At 42.1% G+C, this 22,471-nt stretch overlaps 1 long non-coding RNA gene across 1 annotated transcript; it reads left to right on the top strand.

Annotated features, from left to right (window-relative positions):
- Positions 1 to 18,627: 18,627 nt before the first annotated feature.
- LOC116736933 (uncharacterized) lies at positions 18,628 to 20,360 on the top strand. Its single transcript, XR_004342704.1, has 2 exons — positions 18,628 to 19,194; positions 19,430 to 20,360. It is a non-coding gene; the product is annotated as an uncharacterized LOC116736933 (long non-coding RNA).
- The last annotated feature ends 2,111 nt before the right edge of the window (positions 20,361 to 22,471 follow it).

Raw genomic sequence — 22,471 nt, forward strand, 5'->3', positions numbered from 1 at the left:
GCATCATAGGGTCTCCAGCTAGCATACAGCAGCCATACGTTAGCTTCTTCCTGCACAACACCTCTCATTAGCCGACCATCGATCCGGCTCTGTGTAGCCCACACGGAGAGAAAAGGCAATTAGAGCACTGAGCAAATGATTGTGTGAACCGCTGATCGATAGGTAATCATCACCTGAGAAGGACAGAGGGTCGGGGGGAGCGAAGGGGCCAAAGGGTGAGTTTGGGGTGAAACCGCGCTGAGGACAAAACCAAATAAACAAGAGGAGAAGCAGGAGAGGGTTGGAGGAGGAAATCTGGTGTCCATGTTGCTTTAAAATAATCAGGAAAAATCAAATAAAGAAGGAATTTAACTCCAAGTTGGAAAACTTTTCTAGATTTCCTGAAGTCGGGAGTAAAAATGAGCAAAAGCAAGCAGGAATAAATTTATTTTACAGCTTCACTGTGGTTCTGTTTCAGGTTTCTCACCTGCATTGCAGCAGCCGGTGTCCCTCAGGGATCAATCCCAATAAACTGTAACTCTATTTTAATATTACTAACAGTAAATATGAACATTTCCAGTCATGTTCGGCCCTGGCTCCTAACATTCCTGTGTTCACATTTAAAATAAAGTGAGGAAGTTTCATTTGTTTAGCATGTTTAGATTGGAAATAAATAAAAACAGCAAACGAGCCAGAAACATTGAACAAACAAAAGTGTTTACAGTGAATTATGTTCCAGTTATTTGGGATTTCCTCTGATTTAAAGAACTCAGTGTTTCGGTTGTTTTGCAGTTTTCTGCATAGACGCTGAGTTTCTATGGATCTCGCTGAAACATTCATTAAATCCTGAAAATGTTCTTCAGGTGGCAGAAGGCCGACTTTCTAATTGCCTTTATGTGATGCTGAAGATTCAGGTCAGAGGTCATTATGATCTCTAGCTTCCAGCTGGAAGAACTGAAGCTGCTCGTTGACTCTAGATCTATAACTAGATTGTTCCTCTTCAGGTTTTAGCATAAATAAATATTGCCTCCTTTTTAACCTTTTTTCTAAATATAAATCATATTTTATCCAACCCGTTCTTCCTCCTGCCGTTCAGTCTGGTGTCCTGGTGATTTCTGCCTCTTTCAGGACATTAATATCTCTGCAGTTGAACAATTTCCCTTCAGGTGTTGCTTCTGGCTGCAGGTAATTAAACTGGTTTGATTCCTGAAACCAGTGCAATGGTTTTTTAGTGAAGCGTTTAAGGAGCAGCTTAAACTTGAGCAGAACATCTGAAGTCTTTACAGGATGTAATTAGTGTGTTTTACTCCTGCTTTATGCCTCACCTTTAGTACCTGCTGCTGTTGGCTTTGGCATTTGTTAACTACATAAAGTAATAACCTAAAGCATGGCCCGTTGTCTCTTTAGCTCTCATTTTCCTCATAATTGATTGCCATATAGACTGAAATGTCCATTTAAAGGTCAGAGGATGAACTTGTGACACTTTTCCTCATTTATTAAGTGTTTTCAGCTGTAATCATTTCATAAAAACTGCAGGAATCAGCTGTTATTGAAAGTCACGTAGTCGGTGAATTAACTAAAAAAAGAGGCGTGTGGGAGGTGATTTTTTCCATTAGTCTGTCCCTGAAAGCAGCTTTTAAAGACGGAAAGTCAGAACATTTTTGTAGTGAAACATAAAAACTGTTTCTTCTCTGCGTGTTCGTTGGTTCCAGAGTTAAATGTTGCGTTTTGTCACGTGTGCAGGAGGTTATGAAAGTTTTGGACATACTTTAGCAGGAAGTACGCACACTTTCACTTCCTTTCTGGCGCAGTAGATAGAGGTGGCCTCATTGCTGCCTGCGTGAATCCCGTATATTTTTTCCCGCTCCTCTCCTTTGGTTTCTTTCTCTGCGTTTCATTGTCTCACTCCCACTCTCTCTAACCCTTCTCTGTCCCAGCGTCTCCATTTCATGCACTTCGCCCAATTTCCTCTCCATCTCTTTTCTCTGTGTGAATAGCATAAAAAGCATTATGCACCACACTGATTCACTCATATCATGAATAAAATAATGGTACCACTAGCAAAGGGTCTAAAACAGGCATTGACATGTTTTTATAAAGACAGGTATCAGTAGTTTTCAGAACCGAGCCAATAGTGACTCATTTTTCTGGATTTTAAAATCAACAGCCTGCAGATCTTTTCCTCCAAACTGCATTAACCACATTTTAAATTCATCTTTCTCAAAAAATGTACACAGATCCCAATACTGCCATGAAGAATTGTGTATAAATCTGTTGGAGACGTCTTAAAACCGGTCCGAATATTTAATCAGGGTTCCAGAGGTGAAAATGATCATAAAACCAACATGTTTCCAGTGGATATCACAGAATTGACCATCTGTAACGTAGAACTGAGTCTACTGAGAAGCATTTGTGTTTCTAAAAGGGAAACAATCTGGGAGTCGTAAACATACGAGGGAAAGAAACTCAATTTTTCTGGGAATGAAGCCAAAAAGTAGCAGATATAAAGAGAAAAGCAGGGGACCGATAACTGAACCCTGTGGGACTCCATGATGAGGTGAAGCAGCAAAAGACACAAAATCACAACATTTTAATTTAGTAAAACAGGATTTGAACCACTGACACCCCTCAAATGCTCAAAAGGAGGTGAGTTAAATCTAAACACGCAATAACAACCTGATCAGCTCCTGAAAACAGCATTAAAGCTCTTAAACTTCAGATTTTGTTCTGGCTTTAAATCCAGATAGAAAACATCTAAAATACCATGTTCTACTGAAAAGGATTATTAGCTACCTTTTTATGACAATTTATAATCCTGCAAATACTGAAAACAATAAGATCCAAGAAACTCAGTGGAGAAATGAGATTTATATGTTTTAATTTCCTTAAAAACTAGATGATCATCAGAAATATTATGCAGGACTAAAGTTCAGGTGCAACAGACAAAAAAAGTTCCCAAAGAAAACGAAATGCAAGTGACAGTAGAAATCTGTTCACGGTTCAGTCTGCACAGATTTCTCAGTGTAAAGTCAAAACCAACCGGCTAACGTCTTAGCCGCTGCTTTCTGGCTGTAAATCCTCCTGACGCTGCTGCTCCCAGTCCTCCCATTAACCTGACGGTTAACCAAACATTCATGTTTGGTTAACCGGGACATGGAAATCTAAATCCCATCCAACTAAGGATGTCTTGGCTTATTGAGTCAGTAAATCTCAAAGTCCAACATCGAAAGCTTTGGCTGCCGTCCACATTTAACTAAAAGGACCACAAATGACTCGCTCCGGTCCAAAGTGCGCCATAAAGTTCAGTTCACTGATGCCAAACTGGCTTTAGAGATTCCTCCATAAAACTGACAACTGGAACTAATGTAGACAATAACCAGTTGACCGTTTCCATATGTTCACAGTCTGCCAGAAGTTTCTCCATTCGGCTCATTCAACAGGGAAATTTATTCAAGCGCTTTGCCAGCCTGTGGAGGGAGAAATATTCTCTCCCCAAACTACAGAGATTGTGATTAGAGGGAAATTTAACAACGTGTGCAGCTGAAAAAATGATGGTTCCCATAAAGATGTTCCACATGCTCGTTCTGATGGTCGTGATTATAAACTAATTTGATTTACCCAGGAAAGAAAACATCTGATTGTCGAAAACCTCGACTAAACTGCTTAGACCGGTTTGAAATACTCAAGCCCAAAGCTTTTGATGCAGAAATAAATCTTTAGTTATAGAACATGATGAAGAGCGAGGAGTACCCGGAGAAAACACACAGATGCACAGGGACACCGGCAGACTGAGCCCTTTGTGGTTTTTAATCTGTTGTTCTGGGAGGAAAAACAGCAGACATGGTTTTTAGAGCAGCTTGTTTTCTTCACAACATTCCCTTCATCTCAACTAACATCTGGATCCAGATGAAAAGTCCTGACATCTGGCGAACACGAACTCATCAGAAAACTGCGGAATATTTTCTGGTTCTGGGATTTAATCTGCCCTGCTGTTCAATGACAGAGAAAAGTTTTCATGTGTCTGGTAATTAATACTGAACCAACACAGCAAACCAAATATATAAAAAGCTACTAAACTACTGGGATAAATTAATGTTCATAAATAGAATCTTAATTACCAGCAGAATCTCAAAATGTCTCAAAATAACATTTTTCTCATTTTCTATTTAAATCAAAAAATAAAGACAATCTGACAGAAAACTGGGATTTTAGTTCCAACCGTTTCCAAAGAATCTTTTTATCATCTGAAAAACTGCATAAAAGTACCAAGAAAAATGACAAAAATCTGGATTGTTGTTTCTTGGCATTAGATTGTCGGCATGTTTTTCCCTGGAAAAAAGGCAAGAAAGCATTCTTAGTCCAAGTGGGAATCTTTTACCATCTCTCACTCAGATTCCACTTTTTGGGCCATGATTCGATTCAAAACAATTATTTCATGAAGAATCGTACAAAAGTACTTAATTTCTCACATTTATTCAACATAAATATGCTGAATAAACGTTCCTTAAAATTATTCATGCCTGCTGCAGATACAAGAACCAGATACTGGAATCGAAATATCAACAATGCTGTTGATATTCACATAAAACATAAAACAACAAACTTCTGACCAGACGACCATTAGCCTCTCTTAGCGTCAGTTAGCTTCGTTAGCATCAGTTAGCGCCAGTTAGCTCCGTTAGCGCCAGTTAGCGTCAGATAGCTCCGTTAGCATCAGTTAGCGCCAGTTAGCTCTGTTAGCGCCAGTTAGCGTCAGATAGCTCCGTTAGCTCTGTTAGCGCCAGATAGCTCTGTTAGCGTCAGTTAGCTCAGTTAGTGTCAGTTAGCTCTGTTAGCATCAGTTAGCGCTGTTAGCACCAGTTAGCTCTGTTAGCGCCAGTTAGCGCCGTTAGCGGTGTCCATGAAGTTCTCAATCTTCATTTCGTGAACCTTGAACTCGGTGAGGTTCATGTCAAGCTTCCTGGGAATTCGGTAAAAACCAAAATGAATCAAAATGTTTTCCTTCAATGAAGACGGGACGACTGAATCTCGTTCATTTTTCTAGTTTGTTTTGTAAGACATCAGAACACCAAGCGTCGTTACAAAATGGCGGCAGATTTGTGTTATTTATGTAAATCCATATTGGCACACCTTTAATTATTAAAACTTAAAATCTCCTTTAATGTTCAGCCTCATCTGACTAAAATAATCACTTCATCCTCTGACCCTGGAATATTTCTCACGTTAGTTTATTTTGACCTAAATCTCATCAGATAACCTGCAGAGCTCGGATAACTCACAGCTTAAGTATAAATGCTTGAAGAAATGCGAGTCAAAGCCCAACATGCCACGGCTGCAGAAGTGTTTGCACCCTGTGGCCCCTGCATTGATCCGGCAGCTCCCATCAGTCTGGGGAATCCTGCCGCTAAACAACTTCTGACGGGAAATTTCTCTCTGCCTAGGATGCCCTGGTCATTTGTACCGAAAGGTCAGAGGTCAGGTGAAGCAGCAGCCAATTAAAGCTCTGCAGATTTGACACAAAGAAGACTCGATCTCAGGCTCATCTGGGCGCGTTGCTCCAGGGGCCGCTGGGGGCCGTTGGCTTCCAGCCGCGCTACGCCTGGATGTTGTTTACTTCCCGCTCCGCTCTGCTTTTTTATCCAGGTTGTTGCTTGAATATACGGCGACTGACATGTTTGGATGTCAGCCGCTGCTGCGGAGGCGCCGCTTCACACACGCAGTCCTCGCTTTGCAGGGGGGCAAAGGTCACCGCGAGCCGGCACACTTCATTTCCCAGGCTGCCGTGGGGCTGGGCGAGGGCACGGTGCTATGTTGTTCACCGGCTTGATGAAACCGGTCCGCAGCGCTCTGAGTGTGTGTGTGTGTGTGTGTGTGCGCTCCCTGTGGGAGAGGTGGCGGGTCAGAGATGGGTGTGTGTGTGTGTATCAGAGTGTGTTATGTTTTCTCCAGCTCAGGATGACTGGCTGACAAGTCAAAGGCTCACCAGCGTCTGCAGCGAAGCGACGGACGGATCCGTCTCATGACGTGGACAGGAAGTGTGTGTTTGTCCAGGAAGACAAACCGATGATGCTGTTCAAACCGCTGGACCTGCTGTCATGTCTGGTTTCAAAATATTCAAATAAATTCAGTCAGGATGAACTAAACATTTTAAATCTGATGTTTTCCATCCAGTCCGAGTTGGAGACGTTGAAACAGAGACGAACCCAGACAGAGGAGGTTCCACGAGGAACTGGACATAAACTCAAACCAAACTGCACAAAGTTGAGGAGGAACATGATAAAAATCTGATGGAAATCCAGAGGTTTAAAAGGGAGAAGCAAAAGCAAAGGAGGAGGATTAGCAGAGCAGCTAACAGCTGCTGATGCCATCCTGGACATGATGACATCATCTCTGATGTTTGGACATGGAGCTGGTAGCATGTCATGTCAGCCATCACACTGTCACACAGCAACAGTCTTCAGTCAGAGGCCTCAACAGGCTCACTTCAACACTGACTGCTACTGGAAATCCTCCCTCCATTATGAAGAAACATTTATTTTTAGATCTAATAGAGTCACCATAACTGCTCAAACTGATCTTGACTTTATGCTCTGTTATCAATCTAAATGTGATTTATTACATCCATCAGAGTGGAGCTGATATAATAAACGGAGCAGCAAACAAACGCGGCGACGTGAGGGAAACTTCCTGCCAACACTCATCACCGGGGTGGACGAGTGTGAGCTGCTTCCACACACACACACACACACACCCACACACACCTGCTGCAGGCAGGGCGGAGCAGCAGGGAAGCCGATTTCATCAGATCATCCAAACATGTTAGCAGTGAAGTTTGAGCGACGCCCCTGAGAGCGAAGCGATCATCTGGTTCTCATTGCAGAGGAATCCTCGGCCCCCCGCCCGCCCCGTCTCTCTGCTCAGCCTCCTAAAACAAACAAACCGGATCGAAAACAAACACGCAACATCACAAATTACACTCAGTTCTTTCTACACGGACGGTGTATTCTCCTGGAGTCAGGCTCATGTTTCCATGCGGCGCCGCTCCTGCCCCTCGGGTGTGAAAACTCTCAGTTTACGACCAACACACTCCGACTTCAACGTAAACTGATTTAAAAGTTGAGATGAAATGAACCGAAGCTGCGGTTTCCCTCTCTCTCTGGGGTTTCTCTCTCTCAACTCGTCTTTTCACATGATTGTGCAACAAATGCCTGGAAGATTTTCCAGAAACTGGTTGGGAAGGAAAACACACTCTGGATGGATGTGTTGAATTTTAAAACAGTTCTTTGGTTCAGATTCTCCTGGAGTTTATAAAGTAAACCTGCTGGATTAAATCCAGCCGTTTATTTAGTTACTGGCTGAATTCATTACATTTTTTACACAAAATCCTCCAACTCAATGTTTACACTCAATTATTACACTCTGCACAAAACACAATTTAGAAAAAACCTTTTTTGATGAAGTTTTGGCTCTAGGAACAAATAATTTACTTTAAAAAACTGAATTGGAAATATTTATTTCACATCAAACAACTCATGATCAACAACCAGATGTTGCTACTGGCAAAAACCACAAAGAAGACGACGACAGGAAGTGGTTGGACGATGACGGCGCTGGATGTTTTCTAAAAACTGATCACATGTAATTTTAGTGAAGTTTCTTATGGAATGGAAACAACTGCAATTCGACATCAGAATATGGACAAAGTTTTGTGACAGAATGGCAGCTTGTGATGCAGCTGCAGGATGCAACACGCCTGGTTTACCGTTTATTAGGGCCGTGTATTGTAGACAGGAAAAAAGGAGTAAATTTCAGCCAAAGAAATCTCTGAAATTTTCCAGAAAAAATTGGAAATTTTAAAATTTCTGAGAAATTTGCTAGGGAGAAAAAAAGGAAAAACTTCTGAGAAAAATTCTCAGTTTTTTCTAGCAAATTCTTTAACTTTTCAAACCCAGAATTTTCCAAAATGTTTGTAGATAATTTCTGACATAAATTAAAAAATTTCAGCGTTTCTTGGTGGATTTAAATCTGAGCATCTGGGAGGAGGAGGAAGACGAAGATCTATCAGAACCTCTGGGTCAGAACTGCATACATGCAACAGCAGATCTTTAATTCTGCTCACATTAGCAGCATTCTTCTCCTGATAACACACACACACGCCCACACACCAGGTTGCTCCTAAACAAGGAGTGTGTGTGTGAATAAATCAGCGACGTGTCCAGCTGGTTCTGGGGAACCAGAGTCGCGTAAATTTCTCTGAACGGCGGCGCGGCCGGATCATCTGGAGCCTCTTCCCTCTAAGCTGATACATGTGTTTACCCAGCATTTAAATCTGGGCAGCAAAGCCTCTTCCTCCTCTTCCTCCTCTTTCTCCAGTCCAGCAGCAGGCGGATCTGATCCGACATCAAAGACAAGAGGAAGAGCAGCGATCCGTTCAAACCTTTTTAACTTCATATCCTCCACACACTCTCAGGGATCTGCTGGAGATTTCTCAACATTTCCAGCGCGGCAAAGAGGCTCGTGTTGCATTTAAAGTTCACAGGCAGGCGGAGGGAGGGGGGCGGACATGTTTCTGGATGTTCAGGCCTGTCGCCGCTCTGCTGAGCGAGGTCATGAGGAAGAGGTGAAGAGTACAGCTGTCTGTTTCTTCAAAGAAAGCTTCTCCAGCCCCAGTTCTTCTCGAAAGCTGCAGCTTTTCAATCAGCTCTTCCTCACCACTTCCTGTTCCCTGGGCCGTTTTTCCTTATGCATGCGCACGCATACCGCCCCTTATTGGATTTACAGATGAAAATAGAGAGAAAAGCAGGGGGAATATTGCCAGCTAACAGTTGTGACATGGGTGTGTTCTGGTCTGAGGTCAGACCCAGAGCAGCATGAAGCAGGAAGCAGCTTCGGGCGCCTGATCCGGAGTCAGTTCATCTAATATTAATGCTGGATGTGGCGTTCCTGGGAGCGCAGCCCGACCCCAATACAATTACAAGCAATAAACAGCAGCTCTGCTTTAATCACAAGAGCAACGTTTACATGATTAATGCAATAAACTCCAATCTCATATCGCCGTTACGAGCCGAGCCCAGAACAGTGCCAGCGTTCTGATTATGCACATGATTATGTTGATTTTTTTATATTACCTCTTTTCATTTGGCTTCCTCACAGACTCCTGGATTTCCAGCTTGGTGAAATTTCCTCCTGCGTCTCGACTTCGAAGGTTCCTGCAGAGGAAGGAGAAAGAAATGTTTTCTCTGCACTGCAGAAATCAAAAACCTTAAAGTATGTTTGACTCGTTTCCAGTGCAAAATATCCTCGTTATGACGTGTATTTTAGAAAAAAAGGAGCAAATTTCAACAAAAATGTAATCCTATCAAAATTTTCTTAAGATTTTTTTTTAACTTTTCAAACCCAGAAATTTCCACAATTTTTGTAGAAAATTTCAAAAATTTTAGTTTTTTTTAGGGGAATTTACTCCTTTTTTATCTGCAAAGGCCCAAATACACAGTCATCCAAATCACACTGGAAATAAAAAAACTACCTTACAAATAATTTGTCAGCAAGTTAAAAGATTTTGTTGGAATTCAACAACTTTTTTAATATAGTTGCAAAAAAATAGTTTCAAGTCAAAGTTTAATGAAGGCGATGGCCAGGCTGGTTAAAGTAGGTTAAAGCCCCGCCCACTAACATAGCCCCGCCCTTATCATAGCCCCACCCACTAATGTTGCCCCGCCCACTAACGTTGCCCCGCCCACTAACGTTGCCCCGCCCCAAGATTGTTGTACTCGTTATAGACGTCGCCAGTTTGCACTTCTTTGTTTAATAACTGTTTTGAGTCGTGTTTTTTTTGACAACCTAAAAACACATTTTTATTTTTATTTTTTTAACACTGATGTGCGATTGTATTGTGTTTATTACTTTAACTGTTATTACTTTGTACAGTTGGATTATTTTATTAAAAACATTTCTGATTGTTATTTTAAAATAAAAAACAACAACAATATCCAGCTTGTTTTCAATGAAAAGGTTTTCAAGTCTTTTTACTGATTTTCAGTTGGATTCAGGTGTGGACTTTGACTAGGCCGCTGTATTATGCAGGGTGATCATCCTGCTGGAAGCTGAACCTGCTGAGTCTCCCGTCGACTCTGACCTGCTGCCCTGTCCCTCAGCATGATGCTGCCTCCACCATGAAGTGGATGAAGCTGCAGTCCAGCTGTGAGGATCAGTTTGGAGGAAATGTTTTGAGGTTCATGTTCAAGGTCTGAAGGATTTCGGAAAATCTGCTGACTAAGGCATGCGACCCGTTTTCTCCTGCTGGAAGGAGAACTGGGTCCATCCGAACTCAAGCTGGAACATTTCCTCCTGCTGCTGCTGAATCCAGCCCATCTCTAACTAGAGCTGCTTTTATTGGATCAGCTTTCCTCCCCAGCCGGACCTCATCCTCAGAGGCAGAGATCTGCCGGGCCTTAAATCCCGATCCAAACCCGGATCACGGCACGCAGCCAGGAAACTCCCTGCCCGGCACTAGAATCCGACTTTCTGCTGCGTGTCCTTAAAGACGGAGAATGAAGGATCTGGTGAACAGGTGTAGCGTGCCGCTGGGAGGATGTCGATGGTTGGACGCGTTCCCAGTCTCGCCTTAAGGGGAGAACCAGTGACAATGACTCGGATCGGCTTACATAAGTCCTTCAGCGTTCCTCCACTGAAGAAACAACTTACTGGACCTGCTGGTGCCGACGTGTGAAATCTCCTCAAATAAATTTACTGCAGGAGAAAAACACAAACTGAACCTGCTATTTGCACCTTGGCTGTTATTAACTCAATCTACGTTTGGAAGAGAAACCGGCCCACGGCATGACAGAATAAAAAATAAAACAAAAATAAAAATACTCTCATTTGACCAAAGCTCAAATGAGAGCTTTGGTCAGATGAGGTCGCCAGTCTGTCGCAGCATTCCCAGATTAAATATGGGATTTTCCTTTAATGTTTCAGTGTCACTGAAACAGATTTTTACTGAATCAAACCTGATTTCTGAAGTTATTTTTGGGAGTTGGGAGGAACCATCAGCTGGTGACGTTATCAGACGTTTCCTCTTGCTACGTTCTCATAAAATAAAAACAGGACAAATAAAGTATTCTAGTTTCTGTCTGCTGCTGTTATCCACTGAGTCCCATAGACGAGCAATCAAGCGGGTCAGCCCACACACACACACACACACACTCCGCTACAAGTGTCTGTGTGTTTGTCGTCCTCGCCTGCATCCCTCCTCTCTCTCTCTCTCGCCATCCAGGCTAATCTCCCATTAGAACCGAACCGACTCTGCAGGCTGCGTTTACTCCGACCCGGGCGGATGTGAAGTGTGTGTTTATATTAACTGGTGCTATTTTTTAGCCTGTGTGTTTTTATTTCTTGTTGTTTGAAGTGCTAATGCTGTTGTTGGTGATCTTCTGCCAAACTCCTCTGGAGATGCAGCTTTCCACTTCATGGTCAGGAAAGCTCTCCAGGTGAGCTCTGCAGGAAACGTTTCATGGAGGAAACATTTCATTTGGCATCAGGCAGTCAGGCTTCATGCACCCTGCAGGATTAGATGAACCTTTGGAACTGAGACTTCACATATTTTCCTTTTTGTATTTCACAGAACATAGCGCCCACAAAAAGAATCTACCACCTCTTAGCTTTTACAAATCAGTAAAAGAAACTCGGCTAGCCAGGCTGCAACGGCTGCAGGGAGAGTTGAAGAAGTTTTAGGTTGAAGAATAAAAACTCCAGGTTTGTTTCTGTTCAGTTGCAGAAAGTCATTCCACGTCCACGCGCTGATCCGATCTAGGAACTGTTTACTGTTTGGGCGTCATAATGTAGAGCTGCGTATCGTCTGCATGTTTATGGTACAGTTTGAACAGCGAAGTGAAGCTGCAGCCAGTTTAATCTTCCTGCCATCTGTTATTAGCTGTGATAATGCATATGTGTGATTTTTCTCCCTACATGAATCTGAATGTAACTCAGTCGGACCAGAAAATAGAATAAAAAATCAAAATGGAGGCAAAGAGGCTGATATTTATGAGGATAATGATGAGAGAGAATACATCGGAGCACTAAGACCTGCAGCCGCAGATAAGAGCAGAACATCACCAATACGGCCCGTTTCCACAGCCAGGCAGCATTTTATCCAACTTCCTGCTTCCAGATAACAGGAAGTGTTTAACACCCGAACGCCGAGGTCAGAGCAGCTTTAAAGATCGATGATTCACTGAGAGATGTTTTTTAAACCCATCATTTTCTCACACAAGACCCAAATTTATTTGCAACATCGATAAAAACGTAAAAAGGCTGAGAACAGATTCACTTTTCAATTTAGCTGCATAATATAAACCTGTATGCAGCTCCTAACCTGAATTTGAAAACCAGAAAAGGGTAGAGATATTTGGCTTTTGGGTGAAAATGGTGGAAAATATAAAAAGTTTAAGCTCTAATGATGATGTTGGGTTATTAAGTGGAAATAGAGGTGAATTATTGGCCTCAATGTAACTTAGACAAACTGCTGAAGACAAAAACTGGAGGATCTGACAAAGACTGACGAGAACAAACAAACAGGAAGGGAGTGATTACTGGTTAAAAAAGGAATATAACCGAAAAACACAAATTATATGGAAAAATGTCATAAACATATTTTACAGGACTTCCTGACGATGATTATGTGACTGGTGATTTTTGATTCTTTTATCCAACAGATTAAAAATATAAGAGTTTTTTAAAATCACAAGCAAAGAAATGAGAATAAATGTAAACAGTAAACAAAATGCTACAGGTTCTGACCCGAAACTCACTGCTGAGTAAAACAAGCAGGCAGGTATTTACGTCTTTACTGGGATCCCAGCAGCGTTTGGAGTTTAGCGCTTTATATCTTTAGATTTCAGTTCAAAAAGCACCAAAAACACTTTCAGTGCCACTGATGAATGTTTTGTTTTCTTTAAATTTATACTTTCGATCAATCAAACACATTAAAAAGTTAAATGTTTATTCTAAACTCAAACTTTAAAGTTGTTTACTCTCCAGCTGGACGCCTCTATGCAATAACCTGCATCAGTTATGAGCTAAAAACTTATTTAAATAAAATTTGCATCAGCAGCTGTACCTGCAGCGATGATCATTGATTAGCTTTGCCTACATGCTAGTAGGAGTATTAACGTCGATAGGGTCAGTTTGTTTTCACCTGGCAGAAGCTGCCATTGATTTTAACACCAAGTTTTAAACTCAGTCATTAAGTCCAGAGCAGCAGCGGCGGAGCTGCAAGGTTCGGTTCAACAACTCCAAAAGTTGGGTGAGAAAATGCAAAACTTTCCCTCAGCCAGAGAACTGATAGATTTTTCCTCCATTCATGATGTTTTCCAACTTGCCAGAACTTTCTTGAAATTTTTTGGCATGAAATAACTCAAATGCAAATAGAGCAGATGCCAGCAGGAGCCTGAGGAGGCTAACCTGTGTTTTCAGGGCGGCGTCTGGGCGAAGCTAAGCCGACCGCTAGCCCTGCCTCCCGGTTCCCGTCGCTCAGACCTGCACTGTCACCTGCCTCATTAGAGCAGAACCGCTGAGAGAAACCCAGAAGCAGCATGCAGGGGAGGAAACTCACACGGCCAGGCAGGGAGATGCTGCTGCTGCTGCTCTCTGATGTGTGTGTGACAGCGAGCCGGAGCGTGTGTGTGTGCAGCAGAGGGTTTTGATTTTCCTCTTGTTAGACAGGGGAATGACTTACGGCCATACCATTGTCTGTTAAAGACCCCGGGACCCTCCATCTGTCTGCACACAGCACGTCCAGGAAGCAGCTGTGAAACTACGATTTAACTGATATCTGCAGTTAAAGACCTGCCAAAAGCCGCTGCGCTCTGCCAATATCCACATTTTTACATTTCATCAATTTCATGCTAAAAACAAAAAGCCACAGTTTAGTCCCCGATTGTGTTCTTGGCAAAGTGGAAAAAAGGCAATTATGAGAAAGAAGAAGTCTGCTGCTAAAACATGGAATTATAATATTAATGACAATGACGAGGCGCCGGAGCAGAACGCTGTGGAATCTGATTAAAATGACACATTAGAATCAGTTCAGGTTCAGGGTTCCAGCTGCACACACAGCCAGCGCAGCGATTAGCAGCTGCACAGCAAAAACACGTCAGGCTGCAGCAAACAGACGCAGTTATGATCCTCTCATAATGCTGCTCAGAACAGAAGAAGGGAAACAGAAGCAGCACCGGTTCATGAAGCTTCATATCAGAATACGGCATCAACAGTTCACAGCAGGCTCCGTTTAGAAAACACTACCATTTATTCTGTTTGACCTTTTTTTGTCCCAATTAAATGCTTCAGACATTGAAAACAAGATTTCATTCATTAAGGAAATGTAGCCGTCCAAACCAACCATTAAATAATTAACATCCAACCTAAAACTGCTGCTGCTTCTGGAGGACAAACCAACCACTCCTCTACTCTCTGCTACATTCTCCTACTACTCTCCAATTCTGCATCACTGGCTGTTTTTATCATTTTCTCTGTTTTTATTGATCTTCATAAAAACAACATCTTGTCTGGCGTTTGGCGGAGACATTTTCCTGGGAAAGACCAGCTGAGCTACTGCTGACAACAACTCAACGTTCTCCCTCTATAATTGATGAACCTGGCATCATCTCTGTGTTTAATCCCGTATCTGTCCTAGTCAAAGATACCGGCCGAGCTTTGTTGCAACAAAAGATGTTTTCCCAGCTGATAGTCCGGAGGAATCAGTTCTATTGGTCCCAAAACGTTAACATTTGTTCCAGTTTCAGCTGCTGTGGTTCTGTTTCTAAAACCAACCAAACCCTTTGAGCAACCTGTTCCCCTCCTGGCCTGTGGGGGCGCTGCACCAAAACCACTGAAGGAACCGACACCAAAACCTTTGAAGACACCGAGTGCAACTTCCTTTTTCACCAAATGGAAACTAAAATGGAGGCGTCAGATTTCAGCGGTTGGAGGATTTCAAAAGACCAGGAGCCATTTCTGCAGCTAGCGCTAGGCTAGCATGTTAGTTTTGGTTGTATTTACCCAGAATGCCCTGCACTGTAGTCCACTTCCTGCTTTTGGAGCAGTCTCCAGTCCGCTTGGTGTTCACATTCAAAATTAACCAGAGTTCACTTCAGCCGAACCAAGACTCAGGTCTGGAGGACCAGAGGTCAGAGGTCAATTAGAATTTACACCTCACCAAACAAAGCAAACTTTTTAGGCAAATGGCCAGGAGTTGGTATAAAACGGACCAAACAGGGTTGGTGGGAACGCTCTCTACCTGCATATTCTCTCTTTCTTCTTGTATTTTTTGAAACCGGCTCAGAGTTTCTCTGTTGGCCGTTTCTGCCCAGAAGCTACTTTCCCCGTTAAGTTTTTACTTTTCTTTAACATAGAAAACATTCCTGGACCTGCTGTTTCTGAACTTGAATGCACCAATCAGTTCACAGGATTAGCAAAATTACAAAAATAAGAAGAACATTCATGCTTGTTAACCATTTAAAATCTGGATTCAAAATGAAGAAAAAGTAAAAACTGTTTATGGGAACTAGAGATCTGTATTCTTCCTCTGTCAGTATAAAACATTTTGTAACAACCCAGCTAGTGGAGAAAACCAAACTTGTGACTGAATCAGGTTTCTCCACCCAGCTGCGTTCATCACTTTCAGCCTCGCTGACGGAGAAAAGATGTTTCCCAATCTCTGGGTCAGAACCTGAACCCCCTCCGCCAGAACGAGGAGCGTCTGCTCTTCATTACGGCTATCAGTCCCAGATGGGCGGCTCCAGAGCTGCTTAAAGGAGCTCTAGTTACCCAAAGGGTCAAATTTGTAGCAAACCTTCGGATGAGCGGCGTTCAACAGCCCTGACGTCTATGACATCATCATTACCCGCCCTGCTCCAGAACCTGCAGGCGTTCAGACTGAAAACACAGAGAGAGCCTGAGCTGCAGTGTGTGTGTGTGTGTGTGTGAGAGAGAGAGAGGCAGTCCGCTGACCCTGCAGGCGAGAGGAAACAGATGCTTTGTGAGGGAGTTTACACAAGACCGCAGGATCAAATCCAAGCCACAGGCAGGAACGGCTTATTGCTCAACAGCACTTAAACCCAGCAGAGCGATGTGAGGAGGGATTTCTGCCTGCAAACCCACCAAACACACACTCGGGCTTTAACTACGCCACGTTACACCACACATGCTGCTCGTTTTTAATCTCTGTACAGGTTGAAATATTTCACTCAGTTCTCTGCCCAGATTTAGAATAAATAAAACCTCTAAATGTAGAAAATCTGATCCATGCGTCAAACTACAGTTACTCAATACTTTTTATCAAATATTTTTTTACTTTTACTTGATTAAAAATATGTTGTAGTAGATCAACGTTTATTTCCGGTTCCTTTCAACTAATATCAAAATAAACATCTTGATGCCTGAAGGCCATAATGTTCCTTCAGTGAATGTCTGATCATTTGTAGCAATATGTAAAAAAAGTCCTAACATCAACATCATGACAGTCATGAGACTGTTATACAGTCTTCAGTCAGAGGCTGCTTCAGAATCATTGAGACAGACTGCTACAGGAAATCCTTTTTTTAATCTAAATGAATTAAATGTTGTAATCTGTAGTAAATTAAACCTTTTCCAGATTATTTATAATGTTTAAACTTTAATCTGATTTCAGAACAACCAGCAGCTTTTCCTCCTTTCCACTCTGGAAACAAACGTTCATTTTCACATGAACTTTACGTCACCTAGGACGTGGAGTCCGACAGAGACGGACGGGAAACCGGAGTAAACAGAGCGCCGTCGGGTCGCTGCGCTGCCAGGGCGCGTGGGTGGAGAGGCAGGTGGAGACGCTTCACCTGTTTAAGGATTCGGCTGACTCCTAAACTTTACATGCTTAATATAACACAAACTTTCCTTCAGCTGAGGAGAAACCATGTTTTCCTGACACTTTCCTTTGTTCCTGGAGCCTCTAGGTAATTAATTCATCATCTGAATGTATTTCAGTCTCGGGTTCAGCAGACAGTTTAAGTGCCTTTTGATTGTTGACTCACTTCACAGTTATGACAGAGTCGCAGTTTGAATCTGTCCAGCTGGGAAAAATGTTTGAATGTAAAGATCCTGTCACAGAATGCGAGCTATAAATGTTAAAGTTTTAAAAGTTTATCCAGACAGATTCTGATTAAAGTCCTCAGTATGATTTAGAGGAGAAACGTAACAGATCTGCTGACAGACGGCCCACAGCATCACCTTTTAAAGCCCTGATCGTGTCCTGCAGCTCGGCTGGAGAGCTACTCAAACATTTAGCACTTTGGTGAAAACATTATTTAAAATTCAAAACGAAGAGCTTAAATCAGGAATAAAAGGTTTCAAACAACTAGAAAACTGGAGCAGATCCAGAACTTCACTGCTTTTCAAGCATAAAATTATTTTTTTAAGATTTTAATAAAGTTGGTGAGATTGTGTTAAATAAAAAGTTACAAGCCAGTTTTATGAGTTGGTTGGTTGTGGTTCCAGAAGCGGTCATCATCATCATCATCATGTTGTTGTGATGATGATAAAAATCCTGAAAACAGAGTTTCACTCGATAGCCTCATTGGTTTAATTCTCTTCATGCTGACGTTACTTTAACTAGAACAGCTAACAAGCAGCTCTAGGAACTCAGAGCTGCTGCATCAATCATTCTGCGGGAAACAAATCTTCATTTCCACATGCATGCTAAACACATTCAGCTGGGTTTGGGGTTAAAATCCTGAAGCAAGCCAGCCAACAAGAGCCTTCTGCAGAACAAAGCATCCTGCTCCACACAGAGGAATGGCATGCATGTCGGCTCATGTCTGCATGCGGAACGTGTTTCAGTGAGAGAACGGCTTCATGTGGGAGTGGAGAGGTGATGAATGTATAGGAGACGGAATAAAGTGGAACCAGGATCAAACAGGGAGTTCAGATTCAGATTCCCTCCATCCTCCACAGATCACAGATGTTACGTCCTGAAGTTGGCCTCAGACTGGATGTTTACAGAGACTATCATTCATTTTGTTGTTTCTGTTTTGTTTATGTTGGATATTTAAAATGTTCCAGTTCCAGTGTTCAATGTTCATTGTAATTTAAAGTTTATTGACCTTCTAGAATGCGTTTTTGCATTATTTATGGCAGGAACCCAGCAGGACCTTTTTTATTACTTTTATTACAAAACTACAATATTATTGTTTATCACAGTAACTTCAGGAACAATAGATTGTTTCTCATCTTACAGGCCTAAAAACAAGAACTTGTTCCCAAAGATCAATAATCTAAGTTCTAATAATCATTCAACACTGGAACTGGAAAACATTTTAAATATCCAAATAAACAAAACAGAACCAACAAAACAGCTGGTTGAGGCCAAACCATCCAGTTTTTGATATAAAACCAATAGATTATGCAAATGGAAATCATTGAGGTGGTTTTAATCCATCATATGATTGATTGATTTATTGATTGATTATTGAGACAGGCCTACTAATCAACTCACGCCTTTTGAAAGGCTTTCCTCTCCACAGCTGAAGCTGGGACATTAAACTCCAGACTGTAGGAAAACTGACTTCATAAAGCGACCAGTCGGGGTGAAGTACCACCAGAATGTTTCGGGTTGTTTGGGTTTTCCCGTCCCAGCAGCATGTGATCCGAGGGTTTTGCCGCGTGACGGCAGCAGCTGACGCACACCGACGCAGCGTTCACGCAGCCTTCTCAGACAGACTCACATACCAGAGCTTCCACCACAAACACGCACACATCTCCAAAATGAGCCCATTGTCTTGTGGTGGGACCCGGACGGAGAGGCTCCGCCCCCAACCCGGCTCGTCCCACACTGCACGCTTTCTTCATGGAGGACGGCGTCACTAACAGGCTGCAGGCTGGGGTCAGAGGTCAGCTCTGGTTGGGTCCTAAGGTCAGGGCGCCACTGTGCTGTCCACTATACGCCTGCTGAAGATGAAGGCTCATGAATGCTGCATGAGAGCGCTGCGGCGGCGGCGGCGTGGAGGGAAACAACGGGGAAGATTTGATCTGAGACGGAGGATAAAGAGAGTCTGTGAGGAAACAAAGAATCGCTTCATGACGACGAGGGTCAAACGGCGTTTTATCCAAGCTTCCTCCTCCACCCTCAGGAGGCGAACATGTTTGGGGGGAGGACTTCTCCCATCATGGGAAAACAGCAGAGCGCTGAACGTAAAGATACAGAATGTCACTTTATAAAAAATATGGTCTTTTTATTGAAAACTATCCTGTTGTAACAGTTTGTTGTGAGACAAATAGTCTGTGAAATCATTTATTTCCTCCAGCTACTACTGTTTGAAGAAATGCACCAAAACAACCAATCAGAGCCAGGACTTAGCGCTGTCAATCATCCTCATGTACTCACTGCTAAATATGCTAATAACGGAGAAACAACTTTTTGTTACAGGAAAACTAACAGACGGGAGCGTTGCTATGGTAACGCAGGGCCAGAGGCGCATGGACGACACGTGGCCGGAGCTGCAGAGACGGATCCAGAAGAATATTCCAGAACTGAAGGACAAATTCTCTGAAACTTCACCACTTTGGCTGATTTACTGCCTGGCTGCATGTTCACAATTTAAAAATAATATTTAACATTTTGGTCTCTTCATGCTAAAATGAAACCACCATAAAATGATTTATTTGAACGAAGGGTTAAAACTGTAAATCTTGTCCCAGATTTAAAGCAACACTTTTCCATTGTGGCTTCATTTCTGTCAGGTCAGAGATCTCAGACTTATTTCTGCAGCCTCACTTTAACTTGTTGAGGTTTCTCTTTGAGACCATTTTTAAAAAAGATCTTTAAACATATTTAATCTGAGGAATGTGGATATTGTTCATGTTTTGGCCTGAAACTCAGACATCATCATCCTGTCCAAAATATCTCCAAACAAAACATAAAGATAATCAAGCAAACAAAATACTGTTAACAACAACAACCTGCACTGCAAACTGCTTTCCGTGTAAACCACGTAATCTCACCGTGGTTTACACTTTGGAAAACAAAACTAAGCAAAACAGAGGATAAAAATATTAAAATCAACCTACAGCAGAGAGCTGACACCAGGACAGGAGATGAATAATATCTGGAGGTCACGACTGAAGAGCCCTGACAGAGGAAATATTCTTGTCTCAATAAAAATCTTCAGCAGGATATATTTGTTTTATATTACTAACATATCAGCGCATATTAAAATGAACATAATGCTCATGTATTTTTCTGCGTTTGCTCTGAAGTTTTTCCTGACAGCGTTTGGTTTCTCAGCTTGTTGAACTGAAATCGTTCTGAGTTATAATCAGCAGCTTCGTGTGAATAAAGAGCAGAAACATGCATGAGACGTGTTGCCTTGTTATTTTCAGTGTGTGTGTGTGAACGATGCATGTGTGCATGGTGTGTGTGGGAGTGGGGCCAGAGAAGTCAAATATCTCAACGTGGATTCAGACTGTAGACAATGAAAATATATTTTATATACTTTCAGGACTTGACATTACAAATTTGGTGCTTAAAGTTGGAGAGTTTAGTTTGAGAATATGTCTGATATGCTGGGATTTGGTTAAAGTTTGGAGTTTTAGATGTGTGTGAATACAGCCGAGTTTAAAACTGACGCTGGAATTAAATAAAAATGTTTCTACAAAGCGCCACTTTGCAAACTTGTGCAACAAGGCTATTATTATTTTTCATTTCCAGTTTTCTTATTGTGTAAACCAGATGCAACATTAATGTTGGGAAATGTGTGAAAATGTTCCACTGTATTAAACCAAACTAGAACAAAGAGTTATCTCAGGTGCGGACCAACAGGAAGTGGTATTTTCTTTATCCTGACTGCCACTACTCGCCCCTCCCCTACCTGTTTCCCAGCTCGTGTGATGCAGCTGTAATCACCATTGTAAACCTGGTGTCATTGTGAGGACACGTATAATTAAAAGAGGATTAGCATTGGCCGGGCCCAGATGCCTTCTGCATGTAATTAACATTCAGACAATGTGGCGGCAACGCAGAGGAAACACCTGTGTTTGTGGGCGCGTCCTGAGTGTGACGGCGCGGCGTCTCGGTGTGTGTGACGCTGTTTCTGAGTGTGTGTGTGTGTGTGTGGGAGGGATTAACCCGCTCACAGGCCAGCCAATCATCCAACACACACACACACAAACACACATTTAATGCTGTTTAAACACAAATCATCTGCATGGGGACTGTATCACTGCTCTGAGGGATTTTACCATTCAGTAATAATATCCGACCCAAAAAGATAAAGTGAGCAACTTTCTTTTATTAAAAATAAACGCATTCTTTTTATCTTTATTTCTTTAAAACATTGCATCCGTTGTCTGTCAGTCAATCGAGTTTATCATTTAGCATTTCAGCAATAATGCAGTTCAAATTTATTAAAACTATTCAGGATTGTTTTTGGTCTCAATCTAAACAAGGCAAACTTTAAATCTGACAAGTGGATTTATGGTGAGCTTAATAAAACTTAAACTACAAAATGATGAAACTACATGTGTAACTGTTTTTAAAATATGTGATGCAAGATGAATACTGATCAATAAATTTACTTCTCCAAGAGATTTGAATTTACTTTTGTTTTCTTAAATATTGTGACTTCACTGTTGCTCGGTGAAACTTTAAAACATTTTGTGATGTTGAGATAATCTGGATGAACTTTCCAGTTTCTGTTCGGGTGAATCAGAAAATGAAGTGAAGCTCAAAGCTTCCTGCAGTCAGGCGGTTCTGGACCCGTTTCCAGGACGATGGTCGACCTGAAGCCTGGAAGAGAAGATCACAGTTTCTCTTCCTGGGCTGTTTGACATTAAAAAGATGATTAACCTCTGAGGTTCATCCTCCATCATGGAACGTCAGGCGGCTGCATCCTGACTGGAAGCTTCACGCGTCTTTCTGCATAACCAGAGTCTCTGACTGCGTGGGTGCAGAGCCACAGAAACAACTGTGTGCAGAATGAATGCCGCTGGGGTCACTAAGCATTACCCCGACCAGCATGAGATGAGGTCACAGAGAAAGGTCGCCGTGGAGACGTGAGAGTGTCTCGCTGCTGACCTGCAGGCCAGTAGCTGAAGGGTTAGCATTGTCATCCTGCTGCTAAGTTTTAGCACTTCTTCTGTCAGAACCAGGTTTTTACTAACATGACAGTGGTTCTGGTTCTGCAGCTTAAAACCCAAAAACATAAAAAAAACAAAAAAAACAAACAAACAAACTGGGGCTGAATTAATCAGAAATATTTAGATTAATAATCCCTGCTGCACAATGAAAGATTTGAGCTTCTGGGTTGAATTGTTCAACATAACTTTATATTTAAATCGGCTAATCACTTAACTTCAGCCTGGCCTTAAAATGAAACTACAAAATGATAAAACCGCATCTGTAACTGGTTTTAAAATATGAAATTTAACAAAACTAAGATTTTATTTTATGCGCAAAAAGTATTCAAACAAA

The sequence above is a fragment of the Xiphophorus hellerii genome, chromosome 17, assembly GCF_003331165.1.
Source record: "Xiphophorus hellerii strain 12219 chromosome 17, Xiphophorus_hellerii-4.1, whole genome shotgun sequence".
NCBI classification, from domain to species: domain Eukaryota; kingdom Metazoa; phylum Chordata; class Actinopteri; order Cyprinodontiformes; family Poeciliidae; genus Xiphophorus; species Xiphophorus hellerii.